The following is a 23250-nucleotide window of genomic DNA, read 5'->3' on the forward strand; positions in this document are numbered from 1 at the left end:
ACTCTTTCATCCTCTGTGCTCTCCTGACTTCTTACATGAATCTACAGAAGTGATTCTTGACTGGAGGTGATTTTGTCCGCCAAAGAACACCCAACAATGTGTAGAGACATCATCAGTTATCACAAGTGAGTGAGTGCTCCCGGAAACAAGTGGTTAGAGATGCTGCTAAATATTCTACAACTCACAGAAAAGCCCCAACAACAGAGAGCTACTCAGCAAAAAAAGTCAATCGTGACAAGAGGGAGAAGCCATCATGGTCTAGGTTAAGTTACCCTGACTCCACACATGACCCTGGATGTTCAGTTAGCGAGGATGTGACTTCATGTCAAATCACACCTCGTGCACCCTATGTCGCGACAACCAGCTCATCCACTCATTTCCAGCCACAGCGGCTGGGTCCAGAGGAAACCTGAGCACTCTCTTTCTGGTCCCAGAAAATTTGGTATGTTTTCCTAACTCAGGGCTTAGATCAAGTTCTTTTCTCAGGTTGTGGTTGCAGCACGTTTTCATTTATAAACAAGAGTGAGCAAGGGAATGACTCTCAAAGATGCCCTCATAGATAACTGAGGTTTCAGAGAGAGTCTTTTTGCCCACCTGTTTAACAGCAGCCTTAACTCCACCTAATAAACAGAGTCAGCTGCCAAAGCCTGGATGGTGACTCCTTCTCTCCTTTTTGTTTCTCTCTGGCATTCAGTTCAGTTCAGTTCAGTCGCTCAGTCGTGTCCGACTCTCCGCGACCCCATGAATCACAGCACGCCAGGCCTCCCTGTCCATCACCAACTCCCGGAGTTCACTCAAACTCATGTGCACAGAGTCGGTGATGCCATCTCATTCTCCGTCGTCCCCTTCTCCTCCCGCCCCCAACCTTTCCCAGCATCAGTGTTTTCCAGTGAGTCAACTCGTCGCATGAGGTGGCCAAAGTATTGCAGTTTCAGCTTTAGCATCAGTCCCTCCAATGAACATCCAGGATTGATCTCCTCTAGAATGGACTGGTTGGATCTCCTTGCAGTATAAGGGACTCTCAAGAGTCTTCTCCAACACCACAGTTCAAAAGCATCGATTCTTCGGTGATCAGCTTTCTTCACAGTCCAACTCTCACATCCATACATGACCACGGGAAAAACCATAGCCTTGACTAGACGGACCTTGGTTGGCAAAGTAATGTCTCTGCTTTTCAAAATACTATCAAGGTTTGTCATAACTTTCCTTCCAAGGAGCAAGCGTCTTTTAATTTCATGGCTGCAATCAGCATCTGCAGTGATTTTGGAGCCCCCAAAAATAAAGTCTGACACTGTTTCCACTGTTTTTCCATCTATTTCCCATGAAGTGATGGGACCAGATGCCATGATCTTTGTTTTCTGAATGTTGAGCTTCAAGCCAACCTTTTCACTCTCCTCTTTCACTTTCATCAAGAGGCTTTTGAGTTCCTCTTCACTTTCTGCCATAAGGGTGGTGTCATCTGCATATCTGAGGTTATTGATATTTCTCCCAGCAATCCTGATTCCAGCTTGTGCTTCTTCCAGCCCAGCGTTCCTCATGATGTACTCTGCATATAAGTTAAATAAGCAAGGTGACAATATACAACCTTGACGTACACCTTTTCCTATTTGGAACCAGTCTGTTGTTCCATGTCCAGTTCTAACTGTTGCTTCCTGCCCTGCATACAGGTTTCTCAAGAGGCAGGTCAGGTGGTCTGGGATTCCCATCTCTTTCAGAATGTTCCACAGTTTATTGTGATCCACACAGTCAAAGGCTTTGGCATAGTCAATGAAGCAGAAATAGATGTTTTTCTGGAACTCTCTTGCTTTCTCCATGATCCAGCGGATGTTGGCAATTTGATCTCTGGTGCCTCTGCCTTTTCTAAAACCTGCTTGAACATCTGGGAGTTCACGGTTTACATACCGCTGAAGCCTGGCTTGGAGAATTTTGAGCATGACTTTACTAGCATGTGAGATGAGTGCAATTGTGCAGTAGTTTGAGCATTCTTTGGCATTGCCTTTCTTTGGGATTGGAATGAAGACTGACCTTTTCCAGTCCTGTGGCCACTGCTGAGTTTTCCAAATCTGCTGGCATATTGAGTGCAGCACTTTCACAGCATCATCTTTCAAGACTTGAAATAGCTCAACTGGAATTCCATCACCACCACTAGCTTTGTTAGTAGTGATGCTTTCTAAGGCCCACTTGACTTCACATTCCAAGATGTCTGGCTCTAGGTCAGTGATCACGTTATCGTGACTATCTTGGTCGTGAAGATCTTTTTTGTACAGTTCTTCTGTGTATTCCTGCCACCTCTTCTTAATATCTTCTGCTTCTGTTAGGTCCATACCATTTCTGTCCTTTATCGAGCCCATCTTTGCATGAAATGTTCCCTTGGAATCTCTAATTTTCTTGAAGAGTTCTCTTGTTTTTCCTATTCTGTTGTTTTCCTCTATTTCTTTGCATTGATCACTAAGGAAGTCTTTCTTATCTCTCCTTGCTATTAGAGACCCAAAAGTCACCAAGAAATAGCCATAACATAATTAAATCCTTGGGCTTACAACGGTCTTGTTTTTACTGCCCTGTGGATGCAGGAGGTGAAGGTCTCTATTTGCAGCCAAAGAGCCTCTCTGATTCTCAAAATTCTGTTTCAACTGGTGATTCATACCCTTACGTTTTCTATTTTCTTTCTCCAGTTCATCGTGGTACTCATCCAATGCCACTGTTCTTAGATCACTACTTGTCCCACTCTTCCAAATCCCTGTGGTATGGGACTACTCTGTGAACTAGAGCATTGCTTTCTATCCACAGTCCATCACAGTTCACCAGGAATGAAGTCTTAACCACTGCAGTGGTGCAACAGGCAATTACCCCTCCACCTACTAACTGGATGGAGGACACATTGCCTGCAACCAGTTAGTGGTGAGGAATCAAGTTTAAATTGCACATGAGAGACTTCCTACTAGAGGGCTAAGCTAGCCACACTATAGCTCAAGAAGCAACCGTACACATCTTTTCCTAACTCTGCATTTGGTAAGATCTCCCAAGATGGACGTATTTATACCAAGGAAATTGGCAAAAGCCATAAATCAAGACACATTTCTTCCCAGAGACCCAGTGCTCTAACAGTAATCAACACAACACCACTGGTTTCCTCTCCAGCCCCACTCTGGCACCAACTGTCTTAGGCTGGGTTCCTGGATAACAGATTTTGAGATGGAGATTTGTCTGCAGGAAGCATATTGGGCTACTAAGAACAATACCTGTAAGGAAATGAAGGAAACAGCATAGACCAGAGGAGAAGTGAAAATATAATGCAGTCTTGTAAAAGGTCCCAGACAATCTCATGAGAGGCTCCAGTTGGGATTCCCCAGCAGGGTGACTCAGAATTGAAACAGAGAGCTGCGCCTTTGTATACCTGCATTGATGAGTCAGCCCCCCAGCAGGGTGTGGACCTCAGGAAGTCAGTTCCTGGGGGAACCCAGATATGAGCCATAAATGGCCAAAAACATTACTGAAATACCTGGGGACTGGTCCCCAAAGTGAGATGCTGAACACTGTGAGCACCATTCTGTACCAATAAATATTCATTTCACCTATTTCTAAAGTACATCACTTACTAAATAAACATACTTTCTTTATTAAGATTGCCTAGAGAAACTTCTTGTAGATAGATATTTGTATACATTGATATTTATTTTAAAAGAAAATTCCTAAGAAATATGGTTTTCTAATGGGCTGTGTTAATTTATGCTTCCATCAGCCAGGAGTCCCCTTTCCTTGCACTTTGGCCAACAGCATGTTATTATAAATATTTGCAAATATAACAACTGAAGAGTGCATTTAAGTTTTGGTTACACTGGCATTTTTTATTGCTAATGAAATTAAACATGTCTCATATACTTGACTTTTTCTAAAATTGTAACCATCTTCTCATGTTCTACTCTCTTTTCCACTGTGCATATTTTTTGCTATTGATTTGGAAGGCTTTTAAAACTATAATTAGGGTTTTAGCTTTTTCACTGTTACACATTGAGAACATTTTCACCAATGGCTTTGTTAATTGTTTTGCAATTAGAAATTGTTTTTATTACATACATAACTCATTCATCTTGTTACACATAAAAATATATCTACTTCTTTTGAGGAGCAAGTATAATGGTAAATATATAGGAGACTTTCCACAAATGTCATCAGTTGATGGATATATCGAAAAGGCCTGTAAGGAAGAGAAGCACTCTGATTTATATAAAATTGGGCATAAAGCTAAATTATCATGAAAGCAAAGACGATAAATCGATGGGAGCAGACTATAAAACCTCATCCTTAAATAGCTAACAGTTATCTATATTAAACATCATCATTTGAGGACTATGCTGGCTCAGTAATTAATTTTAAGTATTAAACTTTTCATTGCAATTAACTAGCATATATTCATTTTAAAACTGTATTATAATAATTTATCAAATTGAAATGAATAAATGAATGCCATGCTAAATTAAATGATTCCTTAAATCTCATGTAATATCAAGCTGTTTGGAATTTCTTAATTTTCATATCTTTACATTCTTGTCATTTATCTACTTGTCTTATTCACCATATACTCATTGAAGGCAAGAATTAGATCCTATTCAACTTCTATCCTATTCAACTTTCTATACACATTGAGTTATTTCACCAAGGTATTTATCTTCTTGCACATTACTAGTATCACTACCATCAATATGGGTAAATGTATTGAACAAATATGCACTATTCTGAAAGTGAAAGTCACTCAGTCATGTCTGACTCTTTGCCACCCCATGGACTGTACAATCCATGGAATTCTCCAGGCCAGAATACTGGAGTGGGTAGCTGTTTCCTTCCCCAGGGGATCTTGCCAGCCCAGCAATTGAACCCAGGTATCCCATATTGCAGGCAGATCCTTTACCAGCTGAGCCATCAGGGAAGCCCAAGAATAGGGCAGTGGGTAGCCTATCCCTTTCCAGCAGATCTTTCTGACCCAGGAATCAAACTCGAGTCTCTGCATTGTAGGTGGATTCTTCACCAACTGAGCTACCAGGGAAGCCCAGTGCACTGTTCTAAGTGCTTTCAGTTTTTAAGTCATATAATGCTTACAATAGCCTTATGACGTATGTGTACTACTATTCACATTTTATCAGATGGAAAAATAATTTGCCAAAGCTTACACAGCTGTGATTGACAAAACCAATAGTTTGACCCAGGGAGTCTAGCTCTAAAGCCTGCATCCAGAATAAATTATATATATAAATTATCCCTAATAATCTCACATCAGATACACTTAATGAGCTAAGGCTATGCCACTGCTACACTGTAGTGAATATAAGTAGAATTTAAAACACTTGAACTAGAGTTTATTTTCATGATAAAATTTACAGTGTGATGCTATTGGGTTGAAATTTCAGGATATGTCACTTTTCTAATTTATCTATATTTTCTAGAAAATCTAGAATATTCTTGGATGATTGGGTAATGGAAAAGGAATAAAATAGCAATTGGTTTGGAGTAAAAGAGGGAAAATATGGCATTTACCAAGCAATCAATCTTTAATATCTAAATCAGCTCAAATTTTGAACAGGAAAGGAATATGAAGAAATTTTTTTTTTTGCTAGCCCTTTCTTTTGCTGTTCCTCTCTTTACTTATGAAAATAAGTATTTTATAAATTCATATTAATAATTCCAATAATGCTACTGTTTTAGATGGACCCACTGAATTCTCAAGATTGTTTATACTTAATTGTTTTCTTGTGCTATTTCAATCACTTTTTAATTATACGATTAAATAACTGGAATTAGGGTGTTAGGAAAGTTTAACGAAGTACTGTGACTGACAATTTGGGGTTCCTTTACAAAATGAGCAGCGCATGGTTATTGAAAGCAATATCAGTTTAAGTGACTGTCAAATTAAGCTCCTTCTTTCAGGCCTGGAAGCAATTGAGTCTTGCACATTCCCCACTTCTGAGGAATCTTCTTTTGCATAATCACTTAATCATTTTGAGTGGGCAGCAGGACAGCTTTTAGATCTTTGCTCATTTGTTTTTCATATGCACTTGAATCTAATTGTAATGCATATCACCAAAGAAAGGCAATCATCTTTCAGAAACCTCCCTTATCTTGGCAAGACTGATTTGATGGAGAGCTGATGAACAGCTGCCGGCCTGTGTCAGGCAGGACTCTACACTTTGTGCTGGACATCATGTCACCCTCATACTCTTCAGAGGTAACCAGGCCTTTCTAATCTTCTGCAGATGACACCGTGCAAGGCATGTCTTCCAAAAGAGCATCTGAACAGGTTTTAAGCCTCTTTGACCATTTTCTGTAGTAACTTGATTTGGTGGTTTATCTTCAGAACAATTCCAATACAGACACTCCTAGCTCTGACGCTGATATTATAAGTGACCTTCCCTGGGTTTTCTACATGATAGTACCATAAGGCAATGACGCAGTGGTCATTTGGTCATTATAAGAGGGCCTGGAGTATCCCTGGGGAGCTCTTGAACAATCCGCCCCTCCTTCAGGAAATGAGAGGAAGTGCCAACCCAGTGGAAATTTATTTATTACCTGTTTGAAGGTTGCTGAAATAACAAAACCTCCTTAACAGACGAGCCAGGGCTGCACAAAGAACCTGAGGACGTTCTCACGTTGGGCCCTGAGCATCATTCAGGCCAGTGAGTGGAGTATTTTGTTATGGGCACTCCCAAAGAAGGAAGAAGGCAACGTGGTCATATAAATTAAAAATAAATCAAGCATCAGTGAAAACCTTTCCTTGACCCAACTCATTGCAGGAAATCTGCTTGAAGCAGATCTTGGGGCCACGCAGGTCAACAGCTCCTGCGTCATAGCTACACTGGGCTGGGAACCCCCTGTGATCAGGTTCAAGGAGTTGAAAACAGGCCTGCCTCTGGAGTGACTGCTCCCCAAGTCAGGGAGACGGCTTTATTTTTGAGTATGCAGGAATCCTCAAGATTGAAAATGGAAGTCATTTTCTCTGGCTTCTGGAGGCAGAGCTCTGCATTCTAGAGACTCTGCGTGCAGGCCCTGGGGCCTGCCCTCACTGACATTTTCAGCGTTGGGTCGGTGGGAGAGAAATCTCTCCCTTTGATCTTTCTGAGTCCCTCTGCAGGTGGCTCCTCTGCATTGTAAACCTGTGTCCTGAAAAGGAGGGTCTTTTCTCCCAGTTTCCTCTACCTGTACTTTTGTGTGATAGAGTGTATTCTTGATCCTTTTTAGAAAATCTTCCTGCTCTCCAGTACACAGAAGTAAAATTACACACGAAAAATAGGAAAAAGGAGTTCAAAGCCTGTAACCTAGAAATCTTGTTCAGGTTACCATCCTGCCGGCCTGCTTATAGATTTCAGACTCAAGACTGTAAATTCAACTCTGATTCGGATTTCCAGCCTGTCCACTTGCCAGTCTGCACAATCATCAGTAACTCTGAGCCATGGGCTGGTGGTTTCCCATGACGATGTGAGGAACAGGCCTTGGACCCTGCAGGCCCCTCTGAGCAGCTGCAGCTCCAGGCCCCCTTGGACTCTGTACCCAACACCCCGTGGTCTGGCTGCTGGAAGGCCCTGGAAGAGGAGCATCTGGCATTTCTGGACAACCTCCTCTCCAACTGGGCCGACCGCATCCTTTCCTGGGCCTCTTTTCCTGTCAGCAGTGGGACAAGTCAGTGAGACCAGGAAACACACCCAGTGCACGTTCAAGACTGCAGAAGCTGGTAGTCATGTTCCATCAAGGAAGAACTGGGCCACAAACCCTGCCCCGATTCTCAGAGTTGGCTTTCTGACCCAGAAGAGAACACGGCCAGAGAGTCTTGGAAGCAGTCCTGGGGACCAGTCATTCGTGACAGAGCCCGGGAAGGGGCTCTGAGCCTGAATCTGGAGAAGGAGATTTGAAGAAATAAAAGTTGGCAAATTTAGCCCAAAGAAGGGCCTACTCTCTGCACAGAGGCGCACTCCTGAAATGACTCAGGAATTGGAAACCTTTCCCAGGGCCACCTCGGGAGGCACAAAAAGATGGAAGAGACACAAGGAAGAGGGAGCCATGGGAAGCTCCCCCAGAGGAGCATCACCCCGTCCAGGAACAGCAGGACCGAATGGGAGAACAAATGAGCGCCACCAAAAACCCATAAATGGTCAAGACCTTCCAGTGTCAACTGATCTCACCTGAGCTCTTGTGAGTGCAAAGTCTCTCAGCCTGGTGGCACCCTTGAGCCCCCTGAGTGACAAGCATAAAGGTACCTGCAGGGGAGGAAGATCCCTGTGACCTTTCAGGAAGAAGCTGGCTTCCCTGCTGCATAAGGAAACTAAATCGAGGGACTGAGCCTCGCCACGGAGGGACATGGGGTCAGGGGTCCTCAGGGCAGCCCTCCATGGAGCCTGGACACACCCACATGCAGGAAGTGGATGGCGCAGGGCAGGGCTTGCATCCTCTGGGTTGGCCATGGGGCCCGGGGGGCCTCGGGTGGCCCAAGTTCCAGGCTGGTCTCTAGCTGCGCTCAGTGAGCCCCCACCGAGTGCACCATCTGGAACAGCATTCTCCGGGGTGCAGCCTGCCGCAGAGGAGACCCTTGTTTTACAGAAACTGGCTGCCTCCCCTCTGCCGGCCCAACTGATGATCTGTCCCGCTTGCCAGGCACTGGTTTTCTTTAGAGACGGAGCATCTCACAGGGCCCTGTGCATCCGTGGTGCCCTCTGGAGCCAGGGAAGGGTGCTGACCTCCCAGGAATGTCCTCCCGACCCCCTGGCCCTGGGGCAGCTGTGGGGTCTCCGTTGAAGCCGATCAAATGCCTGAGACAAGGTGTCCCCAGGAGATCCTGGTCATGTACATCCATGGCTATTTTCACAATAAAAAGCCCACACGCTTTAAGGAGAGGAAGAGTCAGCCAAAAGATTATCTGCCTGAGTTGAAGAATGTCACAGAGTTCATGGCACAAGCCTGCGAAACCCTCAAGTCCCCAGGGGTGGAAGCCAGTCCTCTCCAGTGACACGCTCCAGAGTTTGGCAGCGCTCAATAAAAGCCAGCACAGGGCTGTGCTTGAGGACATGGCGCACACTCTCAGGCTTAAGAACAGCGAAGGGCGCCCCCAGGTCAGCGAGCAGCAGCTCTCACCACCTCCACGGGCCCCAGGAGCCGCCCCGCCCCACACTCTGGGCCTCGTGTCACCCAGAGGGCCACGAAGACACCCCACAGGCCACCACCCATGTCCCGGGGCCCACAGCCTCCAGGACCAGACGCCCACCCTGAAGAACTCAGGTCCACGCTCATCAGCTCGGGCCACTGCCTACTCTCCCCGACCCCACGGCCTCAATCTCAGACCCTGTAAGTAACCCTGAGGAGGCTCAGCTTACCAAGACCCCAGGCACCCCGCTTTCAGCCCTGCGGTCCCCCAAGAAAGAGACTGGCCAGGGGGACCCAGTGAGCTCTGTAAAGAGGGAGGCTGTGGGCCCCTCGTCCAGAAAGTCCGCGGTTCCTAGAGATGGCTGCTCAAAGTCTCTTCAGGTGAGTGGCCCCAATGGCCTCGGCATCCCCATGGCCCCAGTCCATCGACCTGCCAGAGATGGACGAGAAGCTTGGGCGCTCCCGTGCACTCTGCTTGTCCCCAGAAGCCTGCGCCAGCACAAGCCACGGGGATGCCGGATGCTGCTGGTCAGTGAGCAGGGTGATTTCCACCTTTCATCCCGGGTGATGAGTGTGTGGTACCAGCATGGGCACGGTCAGCACCGGGCACCAGGCACCAAGTGCTAGCTGGCAACAGGACCATGTCTGTGCAGCGAGGACTTCCTGGCCAGCGAGGTGGAGTTCCACCCTGGCCCCTACATCCGAATCTGCCACTGTCCTGAGACTCACCTGCGTCAGAAATGAACCACGCACTCTCTTGGCCAACAAAGTAAACACTAAATAATTCATGGGCTGATGGTGATGGCTCACCTTCAACAACAGACACAGTCACTCCAAGAGGCACGAATATCCTTCCAATCCCCAGTGACTAATGCAGAAGGATGGCTTAGCCTCTCAGAAGAATGCAGAGTGACTTCAGAAGAAAACAATGCATGATCTGAAAGAAAACGCTCAACTTCAGGAGAGTCTAAAATTGCTTGCCTAAGAAACTAGCATGAAAGCAAAGAGTACCTGCAAGCTGAAGGGACAGAAAAACGTGCTTGAAAACTCAGACACACAAATGAAACAGGTTTTGAAGGACGGAGAGCGAGTTAAGATCTCCACCTGAAACTGTACTGAAGGTTGTAAATTTGACTGATTGGAGAAGATTACAAGAACAACAGCATCTTGGAATTAGAGAAAAAGAGTGAATTAGAAAAGGGAGATCAACTAGTCTATCAGTCAGAAGTTGATGTGAAAAAACTCTTTGATGTTATTAATGCAAATGCTACTTTCAAAAGGTTTGAAGGAGAAAAGTAAGAAATACTTAAAAAATTGAAGGTAAGACAATCAAATGAATGAAGAATTTAGAGGACAACTTGAACAAACAAACAAACTACTTCACACTGAGTGGGCCTTTTTGCACACTGAAAATTCAGAGCCTGAGAGAGAATCAGAAGCTTCAGCTGAAACTTCAAATACTGCCTCGAGTACAGTACCTGGAGAACGTACAACGCAACTCCAGAGAGCATAGGTAGAGGAAATGTGCTACTTAGAGAGTGAGCTCCCCAAGGTGTATGGAAACAAACTACACATATCAGAACTCAGTTTCTACAGGGAGAATGTGAAGCTGTGGACAAAGAACTGAAAAGAACTACTTTCTTCTATCAAAACCAGATTTTCCGCTGTGGGAAAATAACTTATGAAAGTTGAATGGCAGCTCTATCAACCTAGAGAAAGGCCAAACAAGCTAAGAAAAATGACCACAGCAAACAAAGAGCAGCTAAAACGCAGTTCAAGTTCCAGACTTCCCTGTGCAGGAGCCCTTTGGTTCCTGCTGTTCCACCTGCAGCCACTAATGTCTTCAAGTTTCAGGGGGGTCTCCTTGCATCACAAGGTCGCCAAGGAAACAGGAGGTTTAAGTTGCGCGGGCTCAGAAATGCTGAGTCACATAGAGGCTTGATTCAGCTTTCACAAAAGTAAACCCCTGAACATCCACAACCACAGCAAAACAGTTGCCTGTGTTTTCTCTCTTTAAAAGTAATTTTGCCTAAGCTCCTTTTAGTTTAAATGTTGGTATTTAATTGATGCTACTATTAAATTTATATCATTATAAATTTTAGGATAATGTTTTTCAAATATGGATTTAAAATAACTCTTGTGAGTCCAATTTCCACTTCACTGGACTCTCTAGAATGAGATAGCAGACACATAACATTGAATTTTGATTTTAAATAAAAAGGCCACTATTACTTAAAGCATCTTTGAAGTTTGATATGAATAGAGATGTTAGAAACAATAAAGATTATTTCTGTATGCTATAAATATAGTCTAGGAATTTCCCTGGTGGCTCAGTGGTACAGATCTGCCTGCCAGTGCAGGAGACATAGGTTGGATCTCTGGTCCAGGAAGATCCCACGTGCCGAGGAGCAACTAAGCCCATGCACCGTAACTGTTGAGCCTGTGCTTTCGAGCCTGGGAGCCGCAACTACTGAAGCCCGCGCACCCTAGAGCCTGTGTTCTGCAACATGAGGCCACCACGGTAAGGAATCTGCACCCCACAACTAGAGCAAAGTCCTCGCAGCAAGAGGACCCAGCACACCCAAAATAAATGAATAAAAGTATTAACAAGGTAAAAAAATATAGTCTACATTTCACACAAAATGTGGTTGGAGTTTTGATACATCCCGTCTACCTCTACCTTCAAAATCTTTTTTAGTATTCTGAGCTTTTGGTCCACAACACTTAACTGAATTTTATTGAGAAAAGGAGAGTTATAATAAGAAGTCATCTCTGCTGAGAGAAACTCAACTGAGGAAGGAAAAAGAAGAAGACCATTTTTGTTTTCCACACAGGTGAAGCATTTAGTAATTTATTTTAGGGTTCCCAGATGACCTGGTGGTAAAGAATCTGCCTGAGTTGCAAGAGATACTGGGTTCGATTTCTGGGTTGTGAAGATCCCCCGGAGGAGCCTGGCAGGCTACAGTCCTTGGGGTTGCAAAAGAGTTGACACAACTTAGCTACTAAACAACATTAAGTGTTTTTAACCCATCTGCTGTTCCATACGCACTGATTGAGCAGCTTTGGCTCATCAGACCCTCCGCTGGGGAAGCTGAGCTAAAGGCACCACTGCTCCTAGTCCACATGCTCTGGGGGTCTCTGTGGGCAGAGAGAGGCCAAGAAAGCAGTAGTGGGGGATAACAGGATGCAAATCCTTCCCCAAATGAAAGCAGGAATTGGTCAGCGAGGCAGAAGAAAGAGCAGGCTAACTGCAGGAAAGACGAAGAGCAAATACAAGAACAAGAGCCATTGGGACAGTCAGAGCAAGACAGCGGTGTATGGCCAGTGTGGGTGAGGAGCGGGAGTAAAGCTAGTCTGCTAGAAAATGTCTCAGCTCCCATCCTAAGGGGTCTGGCTTTCCCTCACACTTTGATGAGAGGATCTGAGTGGGGCCTGGAACAGAGTTTCACCTTAGAGGGAAAATGCTGGCCCCTCTTTAGAAAGCAAGCCTAACGTCAGAAATGGGAAGCACGCAGAGCTCACTTCCTGACCCATAATGTGGAAGGTGGGTGACTTCAGGAGACATCTAGAAGGTGGAGCTCAAAGAACATGGAACAGACACGGGAAGAGGGAAATGGAGCGACAGAGTAGTGTAAAGGCAATTTGTTTGTTTAGTTTTGTTAAGATTTTCCAAAGAGCGGCTCCTCTAACTCTGATAAGATGCTCAGAAAAATAGACAGGTGGGTCAGGAAAAACAAGTTACCTTTCTAGCTCTGGTCCCCAACACACCCCAGATAACCAGATAAACTTAGAGACTTTGCCTAGTGTTGCAAAAAAAGGCTTTTTGATCAACCTTTTTTTAACTTGGGAACATAAATCAGGTTTATTGTTATTGATATACACAAGGCCCCTTGGCCCTCCTTCCCTCTCTCCTTTTTTTTCTTCCCTTCTTTCTAATAACGTAATTAGCACCTGCAAATCTCTGCTGTGCAAAACTAAAAGGATGCCAGTAATTTACATCCAAGCTTGTGGTTCCTCTGTCTCCATCCCGTCACTGCCTCTACACAGCCTAACGTCATCCCCACGCGGAATCCCTTCCTTTCAGTTTCATGTGGCGTCATGGTATATATATATATCCCTAAAGCAGAAAGCAAACATTCTACCTGTTTACTTTAACACGATATTGCCACAATTCAGCCTTAGTGTCACATGCCACTCGGTGCCTCGCTGTGTGTGCTGTAGAATCTCTTCTATGTGAACCTGCCTTTGTTCATTTATCTCCTCTCCTGCTGAAGCGCGCTGGGTGGTTTCCAGGTCTGAGCCTCTGTCTCCACCTTTGCACATGGTTCTTTTCTAGTTTACAGGATGATAACAGGCTAAGGTTCCTCATTTTTTTTAGACGTGGTAGATACCCTGAACCCTCTGTACGTATTTTGTCCCACACAGGGTTTCAAACCCTTATTTCAGTGATCTATCTTATTTAATCCTATTTTATCTTACCACTTATTTAAGTGATCTATCTTTTCATACTGACTATTGATCCTGAATCCACGAAGTCTCTGTTTACCTAACACCAAAATGACAAGTTATGTTGCTTAATTTAGGCTACTGGTTAACTCGGTGGAAAATAAATCATTCACACAAGTTATTTGAACTAACCAGTTCAGTGAGTGCAATGAGGGCATACAGAAGCCCCATAAATCCTCAGCGATGGAGGTTTGATTGTTTTCTTTAATTGGCAGATAAAAAGTTGGAGCGAAATGCACTCCTAACCCTAAGACTCCTGCTCTCCATCGAAGTGGAGACTGGTCACTGGGCAGAAAGGAGGCCAAAACAGAATCAAAGATGCGTGAGAGGGAAGAGAGAAACACCCGTCACGTTTCAGAGCTCGGAGGAGCAGCGGCACCACTGCTTAGCAGTCAGGGCTGCTCCTCCCCGCGCCTCCCAAAGTCCTAGCAGCGGGGCCTCGGGGCTCCCGGGGCCCAGATGGGTCTGCAGATACAACTGGACAGGACGGGGGACTTGGCGCTTTAAGAAGATCCCACAGTCTAGGCTAACGATGCAGGGTCAAAGGCTGTTGTCCTATAAAGACATTTGTATTTTGGCCTGACTTCCCCACCCAACTTTCTAGAACTTTTGTCTCAACCAAGTTTGAACATATTCAAAAAAGTTTCTTGCTCTTTACTCTTTTCATTTCCTATAATTTCTCTGGAAATTGGAACCTTTTCTCTTTCCTAACAGAGTACATAGCACTTACTCATATCCTTCACTCATTCAACAAATACGTGTGGAGTTAGAATTATGAGCCATATATACTGCTAGAACCCATAATATTGGGGGAAAAATAAAACATAAAAATTGCCCTTAAGAATTAACTAATTGCACTCTGACCCGCGAAGATTGCAGCAAGTAGGTGGTAGTGGCCCCTGATCTATTCTGGGCAGCATGTGAGTGAAAAATCCTTCTTAAGGGAGTGAAATTGGGTGAACCTGGGGTCTGATGGACCAGCCGGGATCTAGAGAAAATGCAGTTACTGTTGCTGCGTCTGTCTGTCCCTCCTGCCTCCACTCTCATCTGAGTGACCACCACCCCCAACTCCCCCACCCTGCCAATCACTGTACCACCCAGTAAGACACTGGCCTTCCCATTTCCATCCTGCCCAGACTAATCAGCTCTTCTGTCTGTGGCCTGGGAAATTCTTTAAATACATGAAGTAGGCCATGTTAATCCATTGCTTAAAGTCCTTGCACAAGGCCACATTGATCTCTTTACCATGGTCCCCACCTCCTCCCAACCTCCCCACCACCTTCTTTCTGACTTCACCTCCTGCTGGCTCCACTGAGACAGCAGTGACTCACCAGAGCTCTTCCTTTCCACTTCCTTAGCATGTCGACATCCCGGTTGAGTTTTCAAGAGGCTCTCTGTCTATAATTCCCCTCCTGTTGTTGCATGTATGATTAAAACTTTTTCCAATTTCAGCTTAGCTGACACCTCCTCAGAAGACTAGAACCTGTAAAAATCATAAATTTGGTTTATTACTTCTACGTTGTTTCTCTCCAATACCAGCCTATCTCCACTAGGATAAGAACCATTTTCTCACTTATGTACCAGAGACAAGCACAATGCCTGGTATGTAATATACCCTACAAGCATTTTCACTGAACAAATGAATGGATGGTGTTAGATACACATTTTTTTTGGTCAGATAAAATCTTTATTAGATTAATTCCACAAGGAAGAAACAAAAATTAATTGAAAAAAATTTAATAATATTAAAATGAACTGTTCAATTCTGTATTATATTAGTCAAGGTTCTCTAGAAAAACAAACTCAACAAAAGATAATATGCAAAAATAAAACACACACCCCTACACATATTCACTCATGCAGTGATACAGGTTGACAAGTCCCAAGATCTTCAAGGTGAGCAGGAAGCTGGATCCAAGAGAGCTGATGACTTAGTTCAAATCCAAAGGCCATGACCCAAAAGAGCCGATGGTATATCTCTAGTCTGAAGGTTCACAGCCTCAAGAGCCAATGTTTCAGTTTGAGTCCAAAGGCAAGAAAAAAACCGATGTCCAGTTTGTAAGTAGTCAGACAGGATGAATTTCCTCTTAAGAGTCCTTTCAGTTCTATTCAGGCCTTCATCTGATTGAATGAGGACCACCCATCACACAGAGGGAAATCTGCTTTACTCAGTCTATGGAATCAAATTTTGATCTTGCCCAGAAACACTCACAGACTCGCTCAGAATAATGTTTGACCAAATGTCTGAGCATCTTGTAGCACAGTCAACTTACAATTAACCATCAATTACAATTGATGCTTACGATTGACCATCATAATCTCCCAGTAATACCACAACAGTGTTTCCTCTGCATATTATTGAACTTCAAGGTATTCAGCTGAGCTCCAGTTCCATGTCAGGAGCTCCAGAATGCATTATGTGTGATTTCAAGGTGGAAGACCTAGTGACTCTGGTCTGTGGCTAAACCTGTTGTCCCTCTTAAGCTGGGAGTCTCCATTACAGCTGAATACAAGTAAACGTAACTAAAGTCAAAGCAAGAACCCAGAACCACAATGTTACCATTGCCACCAAGTGACAGAAGAGGAGAAATGGAATTCCTAAGGCTTATTTATAATAATAAATATTTGTCATACTACTAAATAAGCATCACTTATTTACTGCTTGCAGATACTATTCTAAGTACTTTACTTACAATAACTCATTTAATCATCATAACGACCCTGCTGCTGCTAAGTCCCTTCAATGGTGTCCAATCTGTGCAACCCCATAGACGGCAGCCCACCAGGCTCCCCCGTCCCTGGGATTCTCCAGGCAAGAACACTGGAGTGGGTTGCCATTTCCTTCTCCAATGCATGAAAGTGAAAAGTGAAAGTGAAGTCGCTCAGTCATGTCTGACTCTTAGCTACCCCATGGACTGCAGCCTACCAGGCTCCTCCGTCCATGGGATTTTCCAGGTAAGAATACTGGAGTGGGGTGCCAATGCCTTCTCCGCATAACGACCCTCAGTTCAGTTCAGTTCAGTCGCTCAGTCGTGTCTGACTCTCCGCGACCCCATGAATCACAGCACGCCAGGCCTCCCTGTCCATCACCAACTCCCGGAGTTCACTCAAACTCATGTCCGCAGAGTCGGTGATGCCATCCAGCCATCTCATTCTCCGTCGTCCCCTTCTCCTCCCGCCCCCAACCTTTCCCAGCATCAGAGTCTTTATTGCTAATTCTCCTCTTATACAGGAGAGCAAACGGAGCACAGAGAAGTTAAGAAACACATCTGACAGAGATAATGAGGTAGATCCAGGATCCACACCCAGGTGTTTCTGCTCTAGAATCTGCACTCTTAGCTAGTGCACTTGACAGACCCTGAGAGACATAATTGTGCACCAGGTGTTTACATATGTTATATCTTTAATCCTAACATCAACTCTGAGAAGACAAAGATTATTTACAATAAAGAAACTAAGGTTAATTGATGAAGTGACAGGCTCAAGCCTGCAATCCAATTTAGTGGGAGAAACAATTTTTCAAACTACATCTGTTTGACTCTGAAACCAGGTTTCTTTCCACTATTTCGAAACTACTGCCTTTCTGTGCATTGAATCCAAGTGGATCCATTCATTTCCAAAGCAAAGTTCCCAATCACACATGAAACATAATCTCATATTTATAGCATAATCAGGATTGTGGAATTTTAGTTAGGTCACATTTTTTTCTATTCAAACTGTATATATACAATGCAACTGAGTTAAGTATCATTTTATGAAAAAATCGTTTTAGATTTCTGACTTCCCTTTGCTTTGATTATTTTTGACGGTAAGAATCCATCAGTTGGAATGACTAATGCCAGCCCCTTATTTATAGTTCAGAACACTCAGATGGTGTTCTGATGAATAAAACATACGTCTAACCCAATTATATAGGATACTACACAGTGCAAGAAGAGGACTGGGCCACTTACTGCTGAGATTCCAGCTTTCTCTAGGTAAGGACTGGGGAGGCACCTCGACAGCTTGACAAGGTTTATCATCAACTAAAATCCATCCCACTGTTCTCTGTACTTCCAGAATTTTGCTTTTGTTAATGGAGAGGTAATGATCTCATGAGCCTGGATAAGCAATCAAGAGTTCTGAGTCCACCCATACATGCCTTCAAGGCAACTTGAACAGGAATAACATCTCCTCTGGTGCATGCTGCCTCAAGTACTGTGAGATCATGGGCTTGATCCGCTTGGATTAGCAAAATGAAGCAATGCCAACAGTCCTTCCAGCCAAGCCCCATGCTTTGAGCAGGACACCTACACACACTGGTCCTTCCCACCTACCCACCATTTTCACTTTGTACAATGCCTCCTAAAATTAGCTTATATTCTGTAGGTCGCTTTGATAATAAATTCTAAATATCCCAACCACTGTTCAAATGTTTGAAAATACATGCACTTCATTGTTTTGAAAATAGTTCCTTAAGAGTGATGGTTTACTTTAAAAATGTTTCTTCTAGATAACTGTATGTAATTATGATGATGGGCTTGTGTTTAGATACTGTCTATGCAAATAATATCCAATACATTAAAAATGACATTACAAACAGACCACGTTAGCTAAATGGACAACTGAGAAGTGCGTTACTAGCAGATACTTTTTAATAACCTAGCTTTTCATCTGCTCAGCACATTTGCTTAGAAGCTGACTAAATGTAAGACAAGAAAAAAAAAAAAAAAGGAAACACTTCTCCCCCTTAAGTATATTTCTTCTGCTTTGCATAGTCTACACAAACAGTCTACTAGGACATTTTCCCCATTTTTTTTGCTTTCATGAGCAAAGTAAAGTCTGAGACAGCTATGGCAAGGGGAAACAATGCTGATTTTCTAAATGTAAGTTTTCATTTCAAAGCCTTGGACAGCTTGAGGTTTGGCTGACAAATGTCTGAGGCTCCATGTCGGGAGAAGCTCCCATCCTCCTCTGCTGGTGACACACAGACTGAAACCTTGTGTGACCAATTCAGAAATAACTAGCCCACATCCTAGGACGAGCTGTAAAGTGTGTCACTGACGTACTAAATATGTGCATTGGAAATACCCTTGAGGGACAGGTCTTGGCTGCTGGCACAACCCACAGTCCATCGCTGTTGTGTTCATGTGGGGGTGCCCATACAAGCTCAAAGAAAACAATTCATTCCAGGGTGAGTCCCAACAATCTTCTAATGTCTGACAGTACTGATTGACCAGATAGAAGCCTTTCTACTAAAATGTGCTTTCACTTTCAGTCCCATCATTTTTAGAGAGGTTCTATAAAAAGATACAACACAGTGTGCCAAGGGATATAGCTCAGTGATTGTAACTCAACAAGGCATTTGCTCCATTTCCCTGTGGGATGTTCTGCAAATCTTTCTCTCCCTTAAGAAACTGATGTAGTTGTACCTGTCAAGAACAACATGCTGCTAGTCTTGGCATTTCCCCAAGTTGTGTTAGGAAGACCTTGAACTTGACTTTGTTATCTTAGCTTGAAATATTTCAACCCTATCATGAAATGGGACAAACCAGCCAAAGGAGTGGGGAGAGAAGTGTTACAGGTTTTGGAAGAAAAGTGGTGTCTTATCTTCTGCAATGTATCACTGGCTAAGGTTTTTAACTTAAATGTACAAGTTCAAGTTCACACCAGACTTTACTTCTTAAAAGTATGACTTGCTGAGGTATGGGAAAGGCAGATAGCTTATAGAAATAAACTTGCTTTTTTTTTTTTTTTGGTTCTCTCCTGGGTCTTCTAGTTAGATACATTATGTTTCCAAATTCCCCCATCACATGTGTTATTAAAATATACCCAGATTCCTTCCCAGGTCATTAAAAGAAGTATATTATAGAAATAAAACTCAATTCCCTTGTTAAATGATAAAGGCACCTTTTAAATGTTTTCTCAGTTTAAATATGTATGCAGGAGTTGTGTTTTTAAGAAAATGCTTACCTTAAATGTCTGCTGAAAGAGCTGCTTCCCATTGCATGGAAGAGTTCATGATCAGTTCAGTTCAGTTTGAGGAACCACTGAGAGGTTTATTCATTGTGAGCAGCAACCCCAACTGTATACCAATGGCCAACATGCTGTAACTGACAGGACCTCAGCTCAGAGCATTTTGGAGCAAACTGAGTACAGCAAACTGAAATGTAAGCAAGTAAGATTTAATTGCCAATGGGTGGGTCAGCAAATATTAAATTATAACAATCAGAATGAAGGATTAAAGTAGATAGTTTGGGGGAAATTCTGGAGGAAGTTTAGCACAGGATGAATTAAAGCAGTACAGTCAATGCCTAGGTTGAGAATATCAGGTCAACCCCATGAAAAATATTTCAAATCGTTCAAATTCAGTTTAAACTTGGATTTTCAAATGGCAAATAAATTATCTGCATGCTTTGCAGCAAATTGAACGTTGATACTAATTAGAATTACAGTTGGCAGTTTTCAATTGCCATCTGTTCCTCTTTCCTGAAACATCTTTGGATTCTACACAGCACTTACATCTGAGATTTGTTTTTATGTCATGTAGTGTTTGGACTTTCTGGATATTCTACAGCATGCCTGAACTTTAAATTTGACAGTAAAATATGCAGGTGCCTATAGGTATACACGCATTATACCCTTAAAATATATACTTAGAAATGAAAGCTTTTGTGTTATCTTAAGTATGCAGTTTCTCATGAAACTACTGTCCTCATCTAAAAAGCATCATTCACATTTCATACCATTTTTCACTTCCAAGTTATTAGCCCTAGACCTTAGCTTGGAAAAAAGTCTGATGTTGCTGTTTTGGATGAAGTGTGACTCAGAAGCAACTTTCTCATCATCGTCCTTCACATCTCACAGAAAACTAAGAAAAACAGAAGGCACTGGGTTGATAGTCATCTTCAGAGCAGCCACACGATGGCCACGCATAGTGGCCAGACAGAGGAAGGTAGCCGTTTGCTGATGGGCACTGGCTTCCTCAAGCTTCATGGCCACTCAGAGTTCAGCAGACTCTGGACGATGCTTTTTCTGAGTCCTCGTTCTCAGCACCCTCAAAACAAGGGCTGCAGAGGAAGGTAAAGGGCTGGGTGCTGCCCCAGGAGGAGGAACTTAAGGTTGCTGTCAGGACAGAGGATGTGACACGTCATCAAACCCCAGGCGCACAAAGACGGACGGGGAAAAAGGCAACGATTGAGGAAGCTGGGATCACTGAGGCCAGCAGGGAGCTGGGAAACTTCTCTGAATTCGAGTAGAGCAGACGTATAATTCATAAATCAGCACTGCATCCAACTTTTCATATTCTCACACCATTTTTCTTTCTATCTCTTTCTCCCTCCCTACACAAAACTACTGTGGGTACCAAGTTACTTGAGTTGCCAAAATGAAATCTGATTGCTCTAAATAATCTGGTCATCTCTGGAGCCCATGAAGAACTGAACTGTGAATTGAGCTGATGCTTATTTAGCATGCAATGAGCCACGTGTGGTGAGCTGTTTTATTCAGTCCTCACAAAAAAACCCACTGAGACATGTCCCATGACCCTATTTTCACAATAATGAAATAAAGGATAAGAAAGGATTAAGCAGTTGGCCCAAAGACACACAAGCATTAATTCTCAAAAAAGCGTGGCTCCAGATCTCTTTCTTTCTTCTCCTCTTTCCATTGTGGAACTTCAGAAGGAATGCCCAGACAAACTCAGTCTCTTCTGAATTTCTGTTTGCCTTCAGTGGTTCCAAACTAGTCAGCCCTGAAATCTGCTGAGATTGCAGAATGACTGTGTGTGAATTGTGCTGTAGCTACAAATATAAAAGTAGTTACAAATAACTAAAACAAGGGATATATCACATCAAAGCATCATTTCTAGCTTATCTTGAAAAACTCCTAAACTTACTCACAGACTATAAGTTAAACCTTTATTGGAAGTCCACATATCTGAGGATGTGCCTACATCAATCACTCAGTCAAGCCGACTTTTTGCAGCCCGTCTCTGTCCGTGGGATTTCCCAGGCAAGAATACTGCAGTGGGTTGCATTTCCTCCTCCAGGGGATCTTTCCGACCCAGGGATCAAGCCCGCATTTCCTGTGTCTCCTGAATTGCAGGCGGATTGTTTACCTGTTTAGCCAAATAAGCTCCATCTAATACCATGTTGTAAATATGAAATCAAATTATTTAGAAATATGTAGCTGCCCAGAGGAGAAATTATACTAACTAAACAAATGCTCATGGTCTTCCCTGCCATTGTCATTTTTACCACCATTCTTGGGAGACCATGTCCACTATGTACAGAGGGAGAGTAGACCTGACCATTCCTTAAATGCAACTCAGACTCGGAACTGGCTTAGGATCCACTTCATCTTCACCTGACAGATACAAGCTGAAGCGGTAACTACCGCTAAGCAGTTTTTGCTGAAAGATGCTCTTTAGAGGCTCTGCGTAATAGCTTTCATTACTTCTTCTGCCCTGGCAAGAAAATCCACCTGCGTCTCAAAGGTCTTTTCTATCCAAGATCTATGAGCCAAGATCTCGGCTTCTTACTGAGACAAAATGCCCACCAAGCACTCCTGCACTCAGCAGAAGCTTTGAAATGCAATTCCCTGGTTCCCAAAATGTCCAAATGCTAGAATTATCGGATGATTAAGAAGCTTGTCTCTGTGTCAAAGGAAGGTTCATTTCCCACAAGTAAACTCTTGGTGGGCAGCAGGGTATCATTTATAATCCTACATTTAAACACACAAAATTGAATAGACATTGTGGGAGTTTCTGTTTAACTAAAAATGAAGATGTTTCCTTTAATCTGATAAGTGTTAGGAGTTGTCTATAAACCTGCCTCTGGTCCCACGCTCCACCCCTTCTCCCTTGTTTATTTCTTATATTTTTCATATCCTGAACCTGACTTTCTTCAAGAACCCTTCCCATTACACTTCACAAAGTCCTCACTTCCTCCAGTAGGATGCCATCCTCTGGGGTCCATGCATTTTCTTTTTCCTCTTCCACTTAGTTATCAGAAGCAGCATGATGTCCTGTGTAAGAGCACTGGGTCTGACAAAGTAGAGCTACAATTGTTTACTCTTAGTTGGATAAATGTGGATCCATAGCTTCAATATACCTGAGGTTCCTAAATCTGTAAAATGGGATAACACTTACTTCAGGCATTCCTTGAGAAAATCAAATGAAAATCACATAGAAACCACTTACCATGGTGCCTGGCAACTGGTACTCAGTATATTTTCTTTGTAGAACTATCAAGGAGATGGTGACTTCTCCAACCTGAGCTGATAAAGAATAAATATAGTCTTTGTTGCTTATCTTACACCAAAAATGTAAGACAAAGTGTAAAACAAAAATGTTTTTAGCATTTCTAAATGTTAAAAACACACCTCAGAAAAAAGTACACATTTTGGAACATGATATTTAGGCTTGTATACTATGTTTCTGCCTTTTTTCCCCAAGCCATAAACCATTTTTAAGTAGGATGGAAATTGAGGCTCACCTTGAAGACTCTTTAAGAATCCAAGTTAAATAAAATATATTGGGGATTAACATATTTAATTCAATGGGATTTTTTTTTTCTAACATAACATGAAAGCCTTTGGTGAGAGTCTATATTTGAGAAAATATCTGAAAAAGAAGAAAGAAGT

The 23250-nt window shown here is 43.2% G+C and overlaps 1 long non-coding RNA gene across 1 annotated transcript in view; it reads right to left on the reverse strand.

Moving 5' to 3' along the window:
• The window catches only part of LOC129549214 (uncharacterized), an 85505-nt gene extending 62273 nt beyond the window's left edge, over positions 1 to 23232 (reverse strand). The window contains exons 1-4 of the long non-coding RNA XR_008684514.2: positions 23103 to 23232; positions 22808 to 22884; positions 19579 to 19768; positions 14958 to 15109 (exon numbers count right to left, since the gene is read on the reverse strand). This is a non-coding gene — a long non-coding RNA (uncharacterized LOC129549214). The remainder of the gene's footprint in view (positions 1 to 14957; positions 15110 to 19578; positions 19769 to 22807; positions 22885 to 23102) is intronic.
• Between the last annotated feature and the right edge of the window lie 18 nt (positions 23233 to 23250).

Source organism: Moschus berezovskii, chromosome 26, assembly GCF_049115385.1.
Source record: "Moschus berezovskii isolate FMDL1 chromosome 26, NW_MosBer_1.0, whole genome shotgun sequence".
Taxonomy (NCBI): domain Eukaryota; kingdom Metazoa; phylum Chordata; class Mammalia; order Artiodactyla; family Moschidae; genus Moschus; species Moschus berezovskii.